At 44.3% G+C, this 18,219-nt stretch overlaps 2 long non-coding RNA genes across 2 annotated transcripts; one reads left to right on the top strand and one right to left on the bottom strand.

Annotated features, from left to right (window-relative positions):
• The first annotated feature begins 416 nt into the window (after positions 1 to 416).
• LOC133522363 (uncharacterized) lies at positions 417 to 1,219 on the top strand. The gene is made up of 2 exons (XR_009800047.1): positions 417 to 485; positions 608 to 1,219. It is a non-coding gene; the product is annotated as an uncharacterized LOC133522363 (long non-coding RNA).
• LOC133522362 (uncharacterized) lies at positions 1,135 to 2,130 on the bottom strand. Its single transcript, XR_009800046.1, has 2 exons — positions 1,815 to 2,130; positions 1,135 to 1,532 (listed from the first exon to the last, which is right to left on the bottom strand). It is a non-coding gene; the product is annotated as an uncharacterized LOC133522362 (long non-coding RNA).
• Between the last annotated feature and the right edge of the window lie 16,089 nt (positions 2,131 to 18,219).

Raw genomic sequence — 18,219 nt, 5'->3', positions numbered from 1 at the left:
CTGGACCATCTTCGGGACATCGCGCCGCATCACACCACCAGACCTCCGGAGAGGTGGGCTCGGGACTTGCCCCGAGCCCTTCTACACCAGCAGTAGCTGACCAGCACTGCACACCACACCACAATCGGATACAACACGCCACACACGCCAGCTAAGCTACCGGTCGCCTTCTCCGCGGCTCCATAACCTGGCCCCGCTCAAACGGTATCACCAGGTTAGGGGCCGTGGGGTTGGATAAATGATCGGTAGCGAAGAGCTGGCCCACACCAGCAACCCACACCGTCCCCAAAATGACGGCCACTCGACCACCCCACCAGTCGGTGGGGAAGCGACCCGCGACAGCCGCCGCAGCCACTGTGCGGTAGCGGCCCCTCATACCCCCCTGACGGGGGGTATCGACAGATTACTCGACGACGGACCGCCATTATATTTTTGACCGTCGGATTGTCACTTTCTCTGGCTTATTCGTAGACGTAAAAACAAAGGTTGTATTTTTGACGATTGAATGTTTGACATTGCGTAGCTACTATGCTGTTCTTTGTCAATCTGTTCAATTGTTATTTTAGTGTCAATACTTACTTATTTTTGTGGATTTTTTGTATTTTAGAGCCAGTTCAGTGTCAGGTTGCATGGTCAACCTACCGAGTACACCTAACCAAACGGTGACAAGCAGGTTTACTCGGGAATCCAGTAGAGAGTTAGGTCCAGGTCGCGAGAGGGGCCTGGCGTCAACCTTTTTACCAACACAGGTGACGATTATACCTCTTACGTTCTCTTCAAGGTCTGACAGAGGGATATGAGGGTCTCACGTGTGGACCATTAGGAGTAATCCTTACTCATTGAAATCTGTTGGTAATTGAAGAAGCGTTGTCTTGTTAAATATATTTATTTATACACATTATATACATGGTTAGGGCGCCTTATTCATCTGTACCCAGGCTTCGGCTAACACAGATGGAGGGAGGCAATCACACAGACACTAGGGTTTGCTATACCTCGGTTTTGTCGGCCGAACGTTTAGAGCTTAAATTAGGGTCCCTCACACACACACTCCTCCCTGTAAAAATAGAGGTTCGCCTCTAGTTTTACACACATTAGAATAGGTGAATTTGGGGTAGAGTTAGGGTAGAGTCATTATTTGGGTGTTAGGTTTATTTATTTTCTTTCACATTTAGTTTGATTGTATACAAAACTAAAATCATTAGAGTTTTAACTGTTTTTAATTACAAAATAAATTAAAATCTATTTTCAGTAGCATATGGATGGGTTACTGAGGCTCGTACATTAAATATGATTGAAGGTTTATATATTTTTACATTGGGTGAGATAGGGGAACAAAGTTATTTGAGGACATACTAAATAATTTTGTTATAGGGAGCTAGTGACAGGCGGAGCAGTTCACTAGTGACAATTGAGCTTTTCTATAACTGGGGAATTAAAGGGTAAATAAAGTCATATTTAATAGACGATTGTTTTCAGTATTCCATACATTAATAGTACATTCAGATGAGTTTCTTGGCGTTTCTTCTCGTCTGAAATTAGGTTACGAAACGTTGGTAGAGTAATATTACATAGTGCTTAGCAATACCTATCAAAAATAAAATAAAATAAAATGGGTATTAATTAGCTTAGAGACCCGTCTTCATCCGGGCGTGACAGTAGATAAAGTATGTTTGTACTTACTATTCTTTGCAATATATTTACTTATGGTTACAATGGTTACATATACATATTTTCCTTTAGCTAGCTAGGTTAACGAAGAGATATATTAAAAGGAAAATATAAGTTTTAAATTACAAACAAAAAGGGCTTACTACTGTTCACGGTAACTGGTCACGGTAGGGCCCGGTAGGAGATAAATTCTAAAAATATATATTATTTACTATTTTTTTATTTGCCTAACAATAGTGTTAATAAAAATATACAGTAGGAATATTTATAAATTCATAGGATATTTAGGGATAGTTTTGAAAAATCCAAATCGTATCAGTTTTCACATAAAAGACGAAGGGTACTAAGGTTCACAACGTAAATACACTAGACGATCACATGGCCAAATTTATTTATTTTTCTATTTTTATTTAATCCTGGTTGAATTTTAGTTAATTAGTTTAGTAGTAGATGGGGTAAGGTACATAACGCAAACGCGTACGTCACGTTACGCCATTGAATAAATGTACACTAAGGGTACAGTTTATAATGAGTGAAACGTCTTTAATAACTCGTAGATATGTCAAAAAACTGTTGTCATGAATTACCTATTATAATTTATCGGCGTGAATTATCTTACTAACAGGAAACTGTTTTTAGGGTTCCGTAGCCAAATAGCAAAAAACGGAACCCTTATGGATTCGTCATGTCTGTGTGACTGTCCGTCCGTATGTCACAGCCACTTTTTTCCGAAACTATAAGAACTATACTGTTGAAACTTGATAAGTAGATGTTTTCTTTGAACCGTATTACGATTATCACACAAAAATAGAAAAAAAAACAATAATTTTTGGGGGTTACCCATACGGACCGCGAGGCCGTAGGCGGCGTCCCGCGTCACCCACGCCTAGCGCCGCCTCTGAGGGCCTACCGCGAACTACGTTCGACTTGTTGCCTCTCTGTCGCACTTGTAAATTCATACGTTAGTGTGACAGAGAGGCAACACGTTGGACGGGGTTTGCGGTAGGCCCACTGATCATTTTAAAAATAATATTTAATCTGGTTGGAAATCCGAGATTATTAAGTTCCGCGGAACAGGTTATTTTTGATATCGACTTATTAAATAATTTTCTTCTTTGTTATGAATAAAAATAAAATTATAAGGAAAACGTATTTTAAACATCTAACAGGCCAATAAAATTCGAACGTAGACTGACTTCGGAATGACATCTAACGTTCGTACTTGTCCGTACATGTAATGGCGCGGGCGAGACGCACGATAACCAACGGCCCGATTCGAAGAATGATTAAGACACGTTTAAGATCTTTAAAAGATCAATAAATAAACGACATGTCAGAATTGACGTTTATTTCGATCCCAGTACGATCTATCTACAATATTTCTAACGTCAAAGTGACATTGGTTGCCCGAATCGAGCTGCTTTTGTCAATTATACGACATACAAACGATATCTAAATGAGAATTTATCTAAACCAGAACTTATCGTTATCGTATCTCATTCTTCGAATCGGACCGACGGTTCATATCCCGGTCAATTTAAGTCTACGTAATTTTAACTTTGATTAAATAAGTTCATGTTCCAAATTCAAAAAAGAAACTAACGATTCTGGGGAACGGAAATATACAGCGCCATCTAAGTACGTCATCTGTCAAATTCGAGGCACTGACTTTACACATCTTACGCATTCGATGGATCTTTGCCATTTTTAGGGTTCCGTAGTCAGTTCATCAATTATGCCGACAATGTCGTATAATAAAAACCACTTTTTTTTAGTTTGCTCCCCTGCACGAAATGTGGGGCGGATTTTTTTCAGATTTCTTCCAGAACGAATAAAAGCCTTCAACAACCATTTTTGATAAATATAAATAGTTACGAAAATAATTGTCCTAAAAGAAAAAATATTGTCCCCCCCCCTCTCTAACTTTTGAACCATGGCTCCAAGAATATGAAACGTTTTGTGTAGAAAACATTACATAGTCAGTATCTCCATTCTTACTCGTAATTTACTTTCAGGTTGTAAAATGAAATGGTAAAATAATATTTGCAAAAATAATGCCTGGAAAAATTAAAGTCGCTTTTCCATCGTCGCACCTGAATAAAGGGTATATTTACTTTGCAATTTGCTTTACTCGTATTTTACTGTATTCAGAGTTTGAAAATGCATGTTACTACAAGCTTTTCATTAAAATTTTACGCATGGCCTTATCTGGTTTACCGTAATATAGGTTTATTCTGTTTAAATAAAAATATATGACTTTGGATTGATAGGTATTCATATTTGTATGTGCAGTAGGCTTAGCACATGATTGGCGCGACAGTATCTCGCGGCGCGGCGAGATAGACTACCCATCCTTTTCTAACTACGTTAATTATAGAGGGACGGGTAGTCTATGTCGCCGCGAGATACTGTCGCGCCAATCATGTGCTAGCCCGGCAGCACTTGTTTTTTTCTACTGCAAGAGAATTTTAAATCAATGTCATCACTTACCATTAGGTGTGATCGTGGTCAAACGCCTGCCTATCCTCTATAAAAAAAAGAAAAAAAATGTCATATTTTAAAAATAGTACCTAGGCGACCGAGGTTTGCTCGGTTATAACTATTTATTGTAATATGGTGGTGTATAGGTGATAAGCTTAACTAATTTTTTTTACTAAATTAAATTGTCTAAAATAATAAAAATATTTTTTTGGATATATCACCATACGATAAATGACTTAGTGTTAAAAAAATTTTTTATGGTTGTGGAGGCAAACGAGCAGATGGATCACCTGATGGTAAGCGACTACCGCCGCCCATGGACACCTGCAACACCAGAGGGGTTGTAAGTGCGTTGCCGGCCTTTAAGATGGGAGTACGCTCTTTTCTTGAAGGTTTGAAGGTCGTATCGGTCCGGAAATACCGCAGGCGACAGTTCATTTCGAGACACGAGGACGCAACTAATTGAAGCTAGGGGTTATAGTCCAAGATCCCAGAGCCGCCAGACCTTACTTATTTTCTCACTAAGTACCTGGGCGACCGAGCATTGCTCGGTTATAACTATTTATTGTAATATGGTGGTGTATAGGTGATAATCTTATCTTATATCTTATATATTTTTTTACTACATTAAACTTGTCTAAAACAATAAAAATTAAAAAATTATATATAAACTTGAACATATAAAAAAAAAGTTAGTCACCGGGCGAGATTCGAACCCGTAACACTCGTTTAGCAGTCCGCGTCTTAACCCGCTGGACCAGACGGACAGTGGCCGGCAACACGAAATTAGCGACCATATTCTGCATCGAAAGAAAAACGCATGAAAACTCGAAAACACGCGTTTTCCCAAACATAAGACTAATCTAGAATATCTAGATCGATTGTTTACCCCCAAAAACCTACATATACCAAATTTCAGCAAAATCGTTAGAGCCGTTTCCGAGATCCCGGAAATATATATACATATATATATACAAGAATTGCTCGTTTAAAGGTATAAGATAAAATGTATGGGGTCCTTGCTATATTGGCCTGACGGCCATTTGTCCGGTACAAGGTGCTAAAGGTTGGTAAAAATATTACTAACTTTTCTCAATATTTTATGTATGTTTTAGAAAACATTGTTAATCTATCATTATAATTTTTTTGAAACTGCAACTTTCACGTCTGTGATTCCGGTTGGCTCTGCGTCTAGTATTTTCACAAAGAGACAACCATCAGACAAAACAACTGAAAACAGCGCAGCTCTGACTGTGCAACCGCTTCTTGAGAATTTATACGTAACGAAGTACCTCAAAGTGGGTCATATTTTATCGTGCGGGAGACCGCATACGCTACATTGGAGTAACCGAAGTAGTTTAGGCAAGGTGGTGTAAGGCTGTTTAATGTGCTGTACGGAACGGAGCACAGTCTCGGGGATCCGATTTACGCTAAGAGTTACTAATAATTTTTAATAAAAAAAATGACTTCACGAATCAGTTTGAATTGCCATTTAAATCGCTATAAGTAAGCTTATAAGAGTTATACGATTGTATATGCAGATGTCAATCACAATTATCAACTCTGGCCTCTGGCCAATTGGGGACGTTTTTTTTATTGTGATTGACATCTAAATATACAATTTATAGATTGGAGTGTGGTACATCCCACAATAAAAAAGGAAAACATTAACAACATCAGCTTAAAAGAGGTGAGAAGTTCCCTCAATAAGTTTCAAAACTCGCTTACAACTTATTATAATTGGGTGTCTATCTAATATCTATGTTGGAGTGAGCACTCTAAGCTTATTTCTCTATGGTATACCTAGTGTGTGTGGGGACATATATACATACTTAAACATATACATCGACCGACGTCGTGTCCGTTATAGAAACAGTGAAATTGTTCTGATAAGAACAGTTTATAGATCGATCGATTGACACTCTGCGGTTAAGCAGAGAAACGGTGACGTTTGCTCTAACAAGAGCAGTTTTATGTTGCCCTGACAAGGGCAGTTTATGCATATGCGGAGCCTGCAGCGTCCTCTTCGTGTCTTCTACCAGCGAGTATCAAGCAGCGGAGCAGGACACGGCGCACCGACGACACGATGTGCACCCTACGGAGGCCGGCCGAGAAAAGGACGGGATCCTTGCTTCTTTCACACCAAAGTACTTTGGTGTGAGTGGCCTTTCCATCCTTTTTGGATTCTTGGCGGTATCTAGTCGCCGCCCGTAACAACGGGCGGGTCTTTCTTGTGCCCTTTTCAAGGGCGAGGGCTTCTGGGCCATGGCCGACCGGTGGCCGATCATGGCTTTGTTGTTGTTATTTTTCTTCTCTTCTTCTAAAAAGGCTGCCGGGGCCATTCCGGGCTGCCCAGGAGCTCGATCAGAGCGTCGACCTCTTGTTCAGCGGGGGACGGCGTGGTTCTGGTGGCTGGAGCCGGCGTTGGCGGCGAAGGAGGAGGTGCAGCGGAGGGTAGAGCTGGCGCTGCCTGTATTGCGGTGGCTGAGGGCACTGGCTTCTTTTTCGTCGGAGACCCGGGCTCTCTCGCCTGCCGCGGTCTTGACACCCCCCTTTGGGTGGGGGGGTTTGCCGGCGCCATCAGGGTTGATGGCGCCGACTCTTCCACCGTGGGCTTCTCGATCGCGGCGTTGGTTAGAGGTCCCGGGCGGGACGGGGCCGGGAAATAGGATTTCCCGGCTTTCCATAGTCTGTAGGCCTTCTTGTACGCTGGGCAATTCTTGTGGTTCCCAGGGTGGGGGCCCCTGCAGTTTTTGCAGGTGGCCTTCATGTCGCGGGGCCTGGTGCACTGCTCCGCGCGGTGGGGCTCGGCGCAGCGAACGCAGGCAGCTTCTTGGTGACAGCCGTGGGAGGAGTGGCCAAAGCCCTGGCAGCGGTGGCATTGTGCGGGACCCCTCTTCCCGCGCCATGCCTCCACTTTCACTCCTCGGATGTGGAGCAGCTCTGACACCCCGTAGATGCTCGCGTGGTCCCGGGCGGTCCCCGCGAGCTGCACGAAGTATAATGAGCCCGGGCGTCCCGCTCTCGCGCAGATCTCCTTGGCATATTCCACGGGGTGTCCATGCTTCTCCAAGGCGCCCATTAGGTCGGTTATCGGTGTCTTTGCGGGGAGGCCTCTGACGGCAACTTTAAGCCGCTTCTCCATCTCCAGCCCGTAGATGTTGAAGAGCGGCTTGATGACGTCTGTGGTCTCCCCTTTCTTCTTTGCTTCTTCGATGGAGGCGATCGCTGCGTCCTCCATCTTCGTCAGGTGTCGTATGATGAGGCGGTATTCCGCCTCCGAGCGGGGTTCGAAGCGGATGCCCTCCCCTTTCGGCTTAGTGAAGGGCGGTTCCCCGAGCTCCTGCGTGAGGTCCTCCAGGACCCTCGGCCAGCTCGGTAGTATGTCGGCAACGATGGCGGGGTATCTGAGTTTTTTCTTTTTTTGTGTACCCTCTCCATCGTTGCCGCAAGGCTGCTCGCTACTATTGCTCTTTTTAGTAGTCATTGTATTATTTTTTTTGGGTGCAGTTTCTATTTTTTTTGTTTGTTTTTTGGCAGCCTTGCTGCCGGAGGTTGCGGTGCTCGGGACTGTTGAGCCCGAGGGGAGGGCTACGGCGTCCGAGTAGCTGGTGCTGGGCCTAGGTCCTGGGGCCTGGGGATCCGTCACTGAGGCTTCGGTGCGAGTTGCGTCGCAATCGGTGGCCTTTTTAGGGCCGGGTGCAGGCTGCGGGGCGGCTCCTGGTCGGGCGCGGAGTCGCGGGTCTGTGGGCGGCGAGATTTTCTGGCAGACCCTCTTCGGGTCTTGCTTTTCAGGTGGGCTGCTCTCCGGCTTCCTCTTCACTGCCGAAGGTGTTAGGACAGTCGGGTTCTCCTCCAGGAAGCGGAGGAATGCGGCGTCTTCTGGAAGCAGCTCTACGCGTTGTCCCAGAGCGTGCCCTTGCAGCCTGATGTAGGCTGCCATCCACGCCTCCATGCCTGGAGACATGTTACCGACTTGCGCCAGTCGAGCGACTAGGATGCGATCCCGATCCAGTAGCTCGAGAGGGGCAAGTCGGAGCTGAGCTTCCCGCGGGACCGGCGAGAAGGTGCGTCCAGGGGCTGCGTCGGCCGAGTGCCACGGCTTTGGGGAGCCGTCGGCGGGAGCGGTTGTTGGGGCGTCCGTGATTTCGGCGATCTCGTCGTCGAAATCGGCGTCTGGCTGCGACGTCGTTGGTGTAGGTGGGTGCGAAAACCCGCTTTCCGTACTACCTACCGACCCCGCGCGAGCGGGGGGGTTGGTTTCCGTAGGCGGGTTTCGTGCGGGTGTGCGGAGAAACTCGCGTTTCGAACTACCCACCCTATCCGAGGGGACGGGGGGGGGTCGCGAGTTTCCTCGTTGCGGCTGCGGGTGGGATTGAAAATCCACTTCGTCGAGTACCCGCCCGACCCGGAGGGGTGGGGGGGTGCCTCGACCCTTCGTGCATCTTCGGTGTCAATCGGGTGTGGAGATCCACTTGCGACGCATCACCGGCCGTGGTCCAAGCTGCAGTTCCTCTCCGGGCAGGGTCTGGTTCCGCAGTTTGGGCGACCGGTTTCAGGCTTCAATGGGCAGCAGGCTATCTTCTCCGGCGAACCGGGCGCATTCCGACGAGACTTTTCCTCAGGAAAAGCGCGTACGAGTGGCAAGAGGGCTGTGCAGGTGCGTCCGAACAAGGTGGCTCCGGTGGCGTTCCAAAAGGACGGGAACGTTGGCTCGCTTTATTTTATAGGCGCGCGCGAATGCCGCAGCCACGCGCCGCAACCTCGCGCCCGCGCACCTCACCCCGCGCGTCCCGCGCGGCTACTATTATTTATCACGCTCTTTCCTGTATATAGATCTCTTTCTTACATTTCTCTAATTTTGTATAAATTACGCGCATTTTGTAAATAAATTCATTCAATCTTGTACATAGCTAAAAACGTCTTTCACTCCAAGAACCTTCTGATACCTGCCTACATGGTACCTACATCACCATAGTGGTGACCACCGACTGAGCAGAAGAAATCAAGCAAGAAGCGTTCCAGATCAAAACTACGCTCGAGGACCTCGCGCTGCTCGCCGACAAAATGATGGAGCACACGCCATCATCATCGAACCAAATCGCCGCAGTCGCTCCTCCCGCCGTCATACCACCTTCGTTACCACCGCCACTACCTCAACCAACTGCGTCAGCTCTCGACACGCAATACCTCATCGGCGAAATAAGAAGACTCTCACTCGAAGTCGCCGAGCTTCGCTCGAGACCGCGTGAAAACTACAATCAACGCTACAGCCGCTCAAGCAGACGATTTCCATCACGTACCCGTAACAACTCTCAATCGCAAGATCGAAGACCGCGTAGCCCAAGAAACTCACCACTGCCGTACTGCCATTACCATCGACGTTTCGGCATGGACGCACAGAAATGCGCACAACCGTGCAGCTTCAAGCCGATCCCGCCATCATCACCAGCGTCGGAAAACTAAATGTAACGCTGGCTGCGGCGGAAACCGGCGTTACCACCAAATCCCACCGCCTCTTCGTACGAGACCGAACCAGCAAACTCGTCTTCTTGGTAGACACCGGCGCGAACATCTCCGTTCTACCAAGGACACCCGGCACGAAGGCGCAACCACTTCCATTTCAACTCTACGCCGCTAATAACACCGTCATTCCTACCTATGGCGAGAAGACGCTAGAACTCGATCTCAACCTACGCCGACCATTCCGGTGGAAATTCATCATCGCTGCAGTTTCGAAACCCATCATCGGCGCAGATCTCCTGGACTACCACCACATCGTCGTGGACATCACCAAGAGAAGATTGATCGACGGCAAGACCCTACTGTACACTAACGCACAGCTCTGTACTGACGCTAACATACCTACCGTGCGCAGTATAGACGTGCAACAGTCGTACCACAACATTCTTGCCGACTACCCTGGTACCACTCGCCTAACATCCATGAAACTCAGCCCGAAACACAACGTCGAACACTTCATTGAAACAACTGGACCACCACTTCACTGCAGACCACGTCCAATCGCACCGCACCGCTACGAACTCGTGAAGAAGGAATTTGCCAACATGATGGAGCAGGGCCTATGCAGACCAAGCAAAAGCCCTTGGGCATCACCTCTTCACGTGGTACCTAAGAAGAACGGCGAATTACGTGTGTGTGGAGATTACCGACGGCTTAACGCAATCACTAAGCCCGACCGCTACCCAATCCCACGCATACGTGATTTTACCTACCAACTCGCCGGCAAACAAATATTCTCAACATTGGACCTCAACCGCGCATACCAGCAACTACCAATAGCAGAGCAAGATGTCGAGAAGAGCGCCATCATAACACCATTCGGCCTATTCGAATTTCCGAGAATGTGCCCCGGACTCAAAAACTGCGGACAGACGTTTCAACGCTTTATTCACGAAGTACTACGCGACCTTGACTTCGTGTTCCCATTCGTCGACGACCTACTTGTTGCATCGGCCGACGAAAAAACACACGAGCAACACCTACGCGCCGTACTACGCCGACTCGAAGACTACGGCATAACAATCAACCCGTCGAAATGCGTATTCGGTCAGCCATCGGTCAAATTCTTGGGCTACGAAGTCAGCAAAGATGGCATACGACCGCCTACCGAAAAAGTGCAAGCAATCATCGACTACCCTAAGCCGAAAAACATCGACGAACTTCGAAGATTTCTCGGCATGTTGAATTTTTACCGCGAAAACATCAAAAACGCCGCACAGATTCAAGCACCGCTCTGCAAATACCTACACAATGCGAAGAAGCGCGACAAGACAGAAATCAGCTGGGACAACGAAGCCGACGAAGCATTCAACGCGTGCAAAGTGAGCATACAAAACGCCGCCTTGCTCGCGCACCCCTCCCACCACGCACCGCTAGCAATCTTCTGTGACGCAAGCGACAAAGCCGCGGGAGCTTCGTTAAACCAATTCGTCAACGACGCTTGGCAACCACTTGGCTATTTTTCCAAGAAATTCTCCGACGCCCAGACTAGATACAGCACTTTCGACCGTGAGCTACTCGCTATCTACCTAAGTACGAAGCACTTCAGAAAAATGTTCGAAGGAAGAGAATTGATCATATTCACCGACCACAAACCGCTTACATACGCATTTACGAAAACAAGTACAAACAACGAGTCACCGCGCCGCACTCGTCAGCTGTTGTATATTAGTGAATTTACAACCGATATACGACACATTCCTGGAACCCAAAATGCCGCTGCCGACGCCCTATCTCGCATCGAAGCCATCTCCTGTCCATCTCCGATCGACTACAAACTACTGGCAGAAGCGCAAGAGCGAGATAGCAACACAATCAAAACACTCGCACAGCAAGATAACTTAATAATAAAACAAGTTGAAATTCCCGGAACTACCTACAAACTATTCTGCGAAACATCAACGCCGCACTTACGACCTTACGTACCAGAAGAGTATCGCCGTGCCGCTTTCAACGCAGTACATAACATCAGTCATCCCGGAATCAAAACGTCACGAAAACTCGTCGCACAACGCTACTTTTGGCCCGGCCTAAATGCCGATGTAGGCAAATGGGCAAAAGTATGCGTACACTGCCAAGGCGCCAAGATTCAACGACACACTTCAAGCCCTCTTTCAAGTTTCCCGCCAACCGAACTACAAGGTTCGAACATATACACATCGACCTTGTAGGACCTCTACCTACGGCCGCCAGTGGACATCGCTACTTACTCACAATGATCGATCGCGCAACTAGATGGCCCGAAGCGATACCTTTATGCGAGATCACCGCCGAAGACGTCGCCAAAGCACTATACGAAGGCTGGATTTCCCGCTTCGGCTGCCCCGCTACGATCACGACCGATCAAGGACGGCAATTCGAAAGTCGAGTATTTGCGTCACTCCACGCCTACTCGGCATCGAAAGAACCCGTTCAACGCCGTACCACCCTGAATCGAACGCTATGATAGAACGTTTCCATAGAAGTCTCAAGGCCGCACTCAAAGCTAGACTACAAAGCGAGAAGTCATGGATCGACACAATACCTAGTGTTCTACTTGGACTACGAGCCGCACTACGAACAGACACCGGTGTAAGCCCAGCCCTACTCACTTACGGCTGCAGTGTACGATTACCCGGCGAACTATTATTACCTACGCGCGATGACGTCACCATGGACTCCGAATTCGTCGAGAAACTTCGAGCGACACTACAAAGCCTAACGCCGATATCAACGATCCCACATAGCACCAAGAGGCCTATATTCGTCCACCGTGACCTTCAAACCTGCGAACAAGTATTCGTACGAGTCGACGCTGTAAAGAAGCCGTTACAAGCACCTTACGACGGACCCTACCGAGTACTAAAACGCAACGATAAAGTATTCACCCTGCAGCTACCTAACCGCCAGATGAACATTTCGATCGACCGCCTAAAACCCGCATTTATCATCGCCGACACCGAGCAAGATATACCTACATCTACGAGCGCAACAGATATACCTACAACTACAAGTTCAACGACCGCAACGAACATACCTACGACAACATCGAGTACTACGCAACCTACGCTATCACCGAGTTTACCGACATCACAAGACACCAAAAACGACAACAACAACAACCAACAACAGAAAAAAGGCATCCTGAAAAGAAGAAACGGACCCGACACAACCACGACCACTCAAGTAAGCACAAGCACAACACGCCGAGGCCGCACTATTCGCCTGCCGGTACGCTTCGCTTGAGAGGGAGCCTGTGGGGACATATATACATACTTAAACATATACATCGACCGACGTCGTGTCCGTTATAGAAACAGTGAAATTGTTCTGATAAGAACAGTTTATAGATCGATCGATTGACACTCTGCGGTTAAGCAGAGAAACGGTGACGTTTGCTCTAACAAGAGCAGTTTTATGTTGCCCTGACAAGGGCAGTTTATGCATATGCGGAGCCTGCAGCGTCCTCTTCGTGTCTTCTACCAGCGAGTATCAAGCAGCGGAGCAGGACACGGCGCACCGACGACACGATGTGCACCCTACGGAGGCCGGCCGAGAAAAGGACGGGAACGTTGGCTCGCTTTATTTTATAGGCGCGCGCGAATGCCGCAGCCACGCGCCGCAACCTCGCGCCCGCGCACCTCACCCCGCGCGTCCCGCGCGGCTACTATTATTTATCACGCTCTTTCCTGTATATAGATCTCTTTCTTACATTTCTCTAATTTTGTATAAATTACGCGCATTTTGTAAATAAATTCATTCAATCTTGTACATAGCTAAAAACGTCTTTCACTCCAAGAACCTTCTGATACCTGCCTACATGGTACCTACATCACCATATGTGCATAACATTTTGAATACATTCGCTGACGAGTAGCTACTTCGGCTGCTGACTTTACCGAAGACTCCGTCTCCTTTAAATTAGGTGTTGAAACTTTGTTTTGAGTCGCTGCAAACTTGGTTCGACGTCTTTGGCTACCTCTAAGAGGCCAATTCGAATATACAGTGATATCGGAATTATATTTAATTGGTATCCTAGCCAAGATCACAATCGTTTGCAGAAAACAAAAAGATAAACTTAAATAAGCCATCAAGATGGTGTGACCAAATATCTACCTAGAGAGACATCACACTAAGTAACGGTTTCCACAAAGCGACCGACAGGGAGAAGTGGAGAGGTGACGTAGGAAAAAGCAAGCAGAGTCACGATCCTCAGCAGTAAGGGACCGACTTAGAAGAAGAAGAAATAATGTATGGAAATATTAGCGTTTCGTTTTCTGCAAACGATTCTTAACTTCATATTTTTCAGTGACTTCTACTTATTATTATAATAAATAATAAGGGTGACAGCTGGTAACTACAGTTACCAAAAGCAAGTGAGTGGTTAGGCACCCTGATGTCATTCAGGTATCGTGCATTTCGCTCGTAGGTACTTGTTTGTACTTGTATGTGTTGGCGCGGGCGAGAGACATGATAACTGAATAACACGATGGAGCTTGGGACGGATGTTAGTGTGGGACTGGCACCGTACCAACTCTAATGGACTAATGTATGTTAATCCTTCTTAAAACTTTCCGGGATCAGGGAAAACCAATCATACACGAAAACGCGATTAACTCTGCTTTTACCTAATTCCAATTACCACAAGAACCATCAATGTCTAACACCACAATTTATTTTAAAGGTGTTCACAGCTCGAGTGCTCATAACGGAATGATTCCGAACGAACGACAACTAAAAACAAAAGGCGCCACTCGACCGATGAACCAATAGAAATCGACCATTGAAACGTCACTCGAGCAATGACCGATGACAATCGTACAAAAATAATAAATATTTTAGTTTAGGTTTTACTAAAAAAAAAGTATTATGTTGTATTGTATATTGTAATTACATAAATAAATATATTATAAACTAGTAAAAAAAAAAAATGGACTTAAATGTCAACGGGAATGCATTTTTAATCATATCGTACCGTTTTGCAATTTATATAATTAATTTAATTACAAGCAAAACATTAATATAGTTAATTATTACTAAAAATATCGTAAATGCTTACATGTTAAAGCGAGCGGAACGGCGGAATGCGTCGAAATATTGAAACGTAATAAATATAAAAGCCGTGTTAGACAGTACTATTTTGTACCATTTGGCGTTGAAACTCCAAGTCCATGGGGTCCCAGCGCGCATAAGCTTTTTGCAGAAATCGTGATGCATCTGGTTGACGTAACTGGTGAACGAAGAGCTGGCGGCTTTCTCGCACAACATATCAGCATTGGTACAATGCCTCAAGGGCCTATTTTAGATTTAAGCTAGTCATTTGTTTATATTTTATGTATATATAGTTATTGTTAATAAAAGTTCGTTTTATTAATATCATTCCGATGTCAGTGTACATTCGAATTGGCCTGTTAGTTTAGTATACCTAGTTGAAATAGCTGTACTTGGATTAATTAAAATGTCTGCGCTCCCAAACTATAAGATGGAGACAATATGAGCATCTGAAGTTTATATAACGTTTGCTATTATTTAATACATACCTAAGATGTTATAGAATAGTGAAGTAGCTGGGTCAAAATTATTTTCGGTGTCTTGTTTTTTCCCCAAGAATGTGACTGAGTGTAGCTTTTTGTATGAAATGTTTTTTTTTTACTTAAATTATAAATTATAATCTACAGCTAGAAAGACATGCAATAGCTCTCGGCTTTAATTATTTATTTGATTGAAGATACAAATACAAGCGTGACAGAGTGGTCAGAAACAAGACATCGAAAACAATGTTGACCCACCTAAGTATTCCAGATGATATCTATAGTATTTTTTTAAGACAGAATTTTATATATCTATTTAAAACTTTTTTTTTCTTCAAACTTTACCTTTTTATAGAACTTTTTTGTTTTTCAATTGGAGAGATTGAAGTTTTTTTTATAAAAAATTGACTTCTACGGTTTTTACCTAATACAATTATATTTCTTTTAAGAAATGTTATTTAAACAGTAAATAAGTTTTACAGGGTGTTTATTTAGTCACCTGCAATCATTTACGGGCTGAATATATAGGTCATATTGAGGAACTTATACTATGGGGCCAATACCGAAATCGCGAAAAAAATCTACTCTCCCATAGAAAATGTCAAGGTCAGTCAGCCAAAATGTATGAAACCGCCAATTTTTTTTCGCGATTTCGAGGTTGGTCCCAAAGTAAAAGTTGCTCAGTATGACCTATATATTCAACCCGTAAATTATTGCAGGTGACTAAAACGACAAGGACGTCTATGTATATTTGTATCAATGTGTATTCAAAACGTGCATTTCATTAATTTCAGTGGTTGTACATTTTTTTTTGTGTTTGTCATTCATTCACCGTTACTTCTGTTTTACTCATTTCCTCAAAGGTTAACTGGAAGAGATTCCATACAGGGATAAGTTCGCCTTTGTTGTATTTAATTTACTCTGTAACTGTGTTTTTCGTGTTTTTATTTCTATGTACAATAAAGTATATGCATACATACATACAACCTGTACTGAGTATTACTAAAAATATGCTACCAGTTTTATTTTTATTTTTTAAATTTCCAATTTAAATTTTCAAAGTTTAATCCCACAGGTAAATACATAAGATTGACGTGCCAAGTTTCCTTAAGGTAATGGTACTCTTTCAACAGCCGGAAGGTAAAAAACCTTTTTAATTAGACTTGGGGGGAAAATAGTCCCGGCGAAGTTTGTTACGTTAGAAAGAAGGAATTGAGCAGTGGAGTCCCCTGAGTACGGAAGGGGTGAGGTGCGTTGGGGTAAATTCAGTAATTGCATATTTCTGTTAGACAAGTACTAAATACTTCTAACCTCATTCTCTGTATGGTTATAAAATTGTTTTCCACTGCCAACCGAAGGTTTTTCTTATCTTTTCAATATAATCCCGGCTTAAAATAGTTTGAATTTTAAATCTTTTTTTTTTTGTGTACGCACGTTTTGTTTTATGATAATAACAATCTATTCGTTATATTGTATATCTATTTTTATGATTAGTTGAAGTAGAAATTAAAGCTTATTTTATTTACTCCAAGTCGTAATTTTTAAATGTTTGTTTTAAACTTTGGTGTGAAATAATTTATTTTGGTTACAGTGTTTCCCCTTACTATACTATGGCGACATTAGATGTAATAAAAATATCGGAGAACGACACTTAATTTATGGCATTTGTCTCACTCAAACAGACACCACACAAAAAATAAACATCGACCTAGAGCATGTCGGGCCATGCTAGGACGTTTAAGGTTCCGTAATTACCTGTTTATTCCGATAGGCTGCCTAAAACGGGGGCTTTGAGCGGGTATCATATCATATTCTAGCACTAAGGATCACGGAGAGTTGCTTGAGACGCCGATGTGGTGAAACTATGTATAAGGTAAGGATTCCTTTTTGTCTACTTTACTATACTATTGAGCCCAATGAGATGGACAGAATAAATTCGTTCAGATCTTGATGTAACGCTCCACGATGCCCTACATTCGGCGACAGATAGAAAGAAGTGGCGGCAGATTGTCAAAGAGAAACGACCCTCAGTGGTGAGGAGGAGGATTTGTCTACGGAACTCAAAAACATCGACAAATTGATCAAACCTTTCCTTCCACATGATCTGGCGATCTTGACCAAAATGAACCACAAAAAATATTACACTTACCCCAATGCACCACCCAATCCTCTTACACGATGACGGTCCCTGATTAGGTTTTCGTCCTCCGACCGTTATTCCGTGATAAAGGCAGCATAATGAGACTCGGGTGCGAAATGGACCGCACGCTGCGAACACACTTATTTACGTTTTCCATTATGTTACATACCTGTCTCCGATCTTCAATCAAAACTAAACCTTAACTCTAAGAAATATGTTATAAATTAAATTAAAGATTTACCAGACACCCTTTTTATTGAATTTTGTGTGATATTAGATCAACGAAGTCGTTACCTGGCATTCATTAGATTCCTATTTTAAGAGCATGGAGAAGATGACAAGAAATATTGCTTGTACTTTGTAGAAGCGATGAATGAGATAAGCACCTGTATTATACGAGTGACATGTTCAAGCCCCGTTATCGTCGGGGATAGTGCAATACCGCGCAACTAACAAAGTCGTAAAGTCCCGGATAGACGTGCGAGTAAGTTCGCGAACTTACGGCTCGACGACCTTTTTCGCTCGTGTGTCAGCCTAAGTACGTGTACTTTACAAGCAAAAAAAGTCGTCAAGCCATAAGTTCGCAAACTTACTCGCCCGTCTATCACCCACTTAAGAGTTCGAAATTCAAACAATGTTCAAGGTAATTGGACCTTACTGCATTTGTTAGTTACGCGGTATTGCACTATCCCCGACGTTATGCTTCTTGCAATTCATTAAAAATAAGGGTTGGTAAAACTGTCTTCCATACGGGTCCCTAACTTCACCGTTAGTGCTCAAGTTCGCCCAAGTATTAGAATAATAATTTTACTGAGAAATAGGTATCCATTGAAATTATGTAAATTAAATTCCGCAGCTCGTAAAGCTAGTTTAAAATTAAAGATAGTACAAATA

Source organism: Cydia pomonella, chromosome 10 (assembly GCF_033807575.1).
Source record: "Cydia pomonella isolate Wapato2018A chromosome 10, ilCydPomo1, whole genome shotgun sequence".
Lineage (NCBI taxonomy): Eukaryota > Metazoa > Arthropoda > Insecta > Lepidoptera > Tortricidae > Cydia > Cydia pomonella.
Note: the sequence above shows the minus strand (reverse complement) of the source record. Positions and strands in the feature narration are given on the sequence as shown.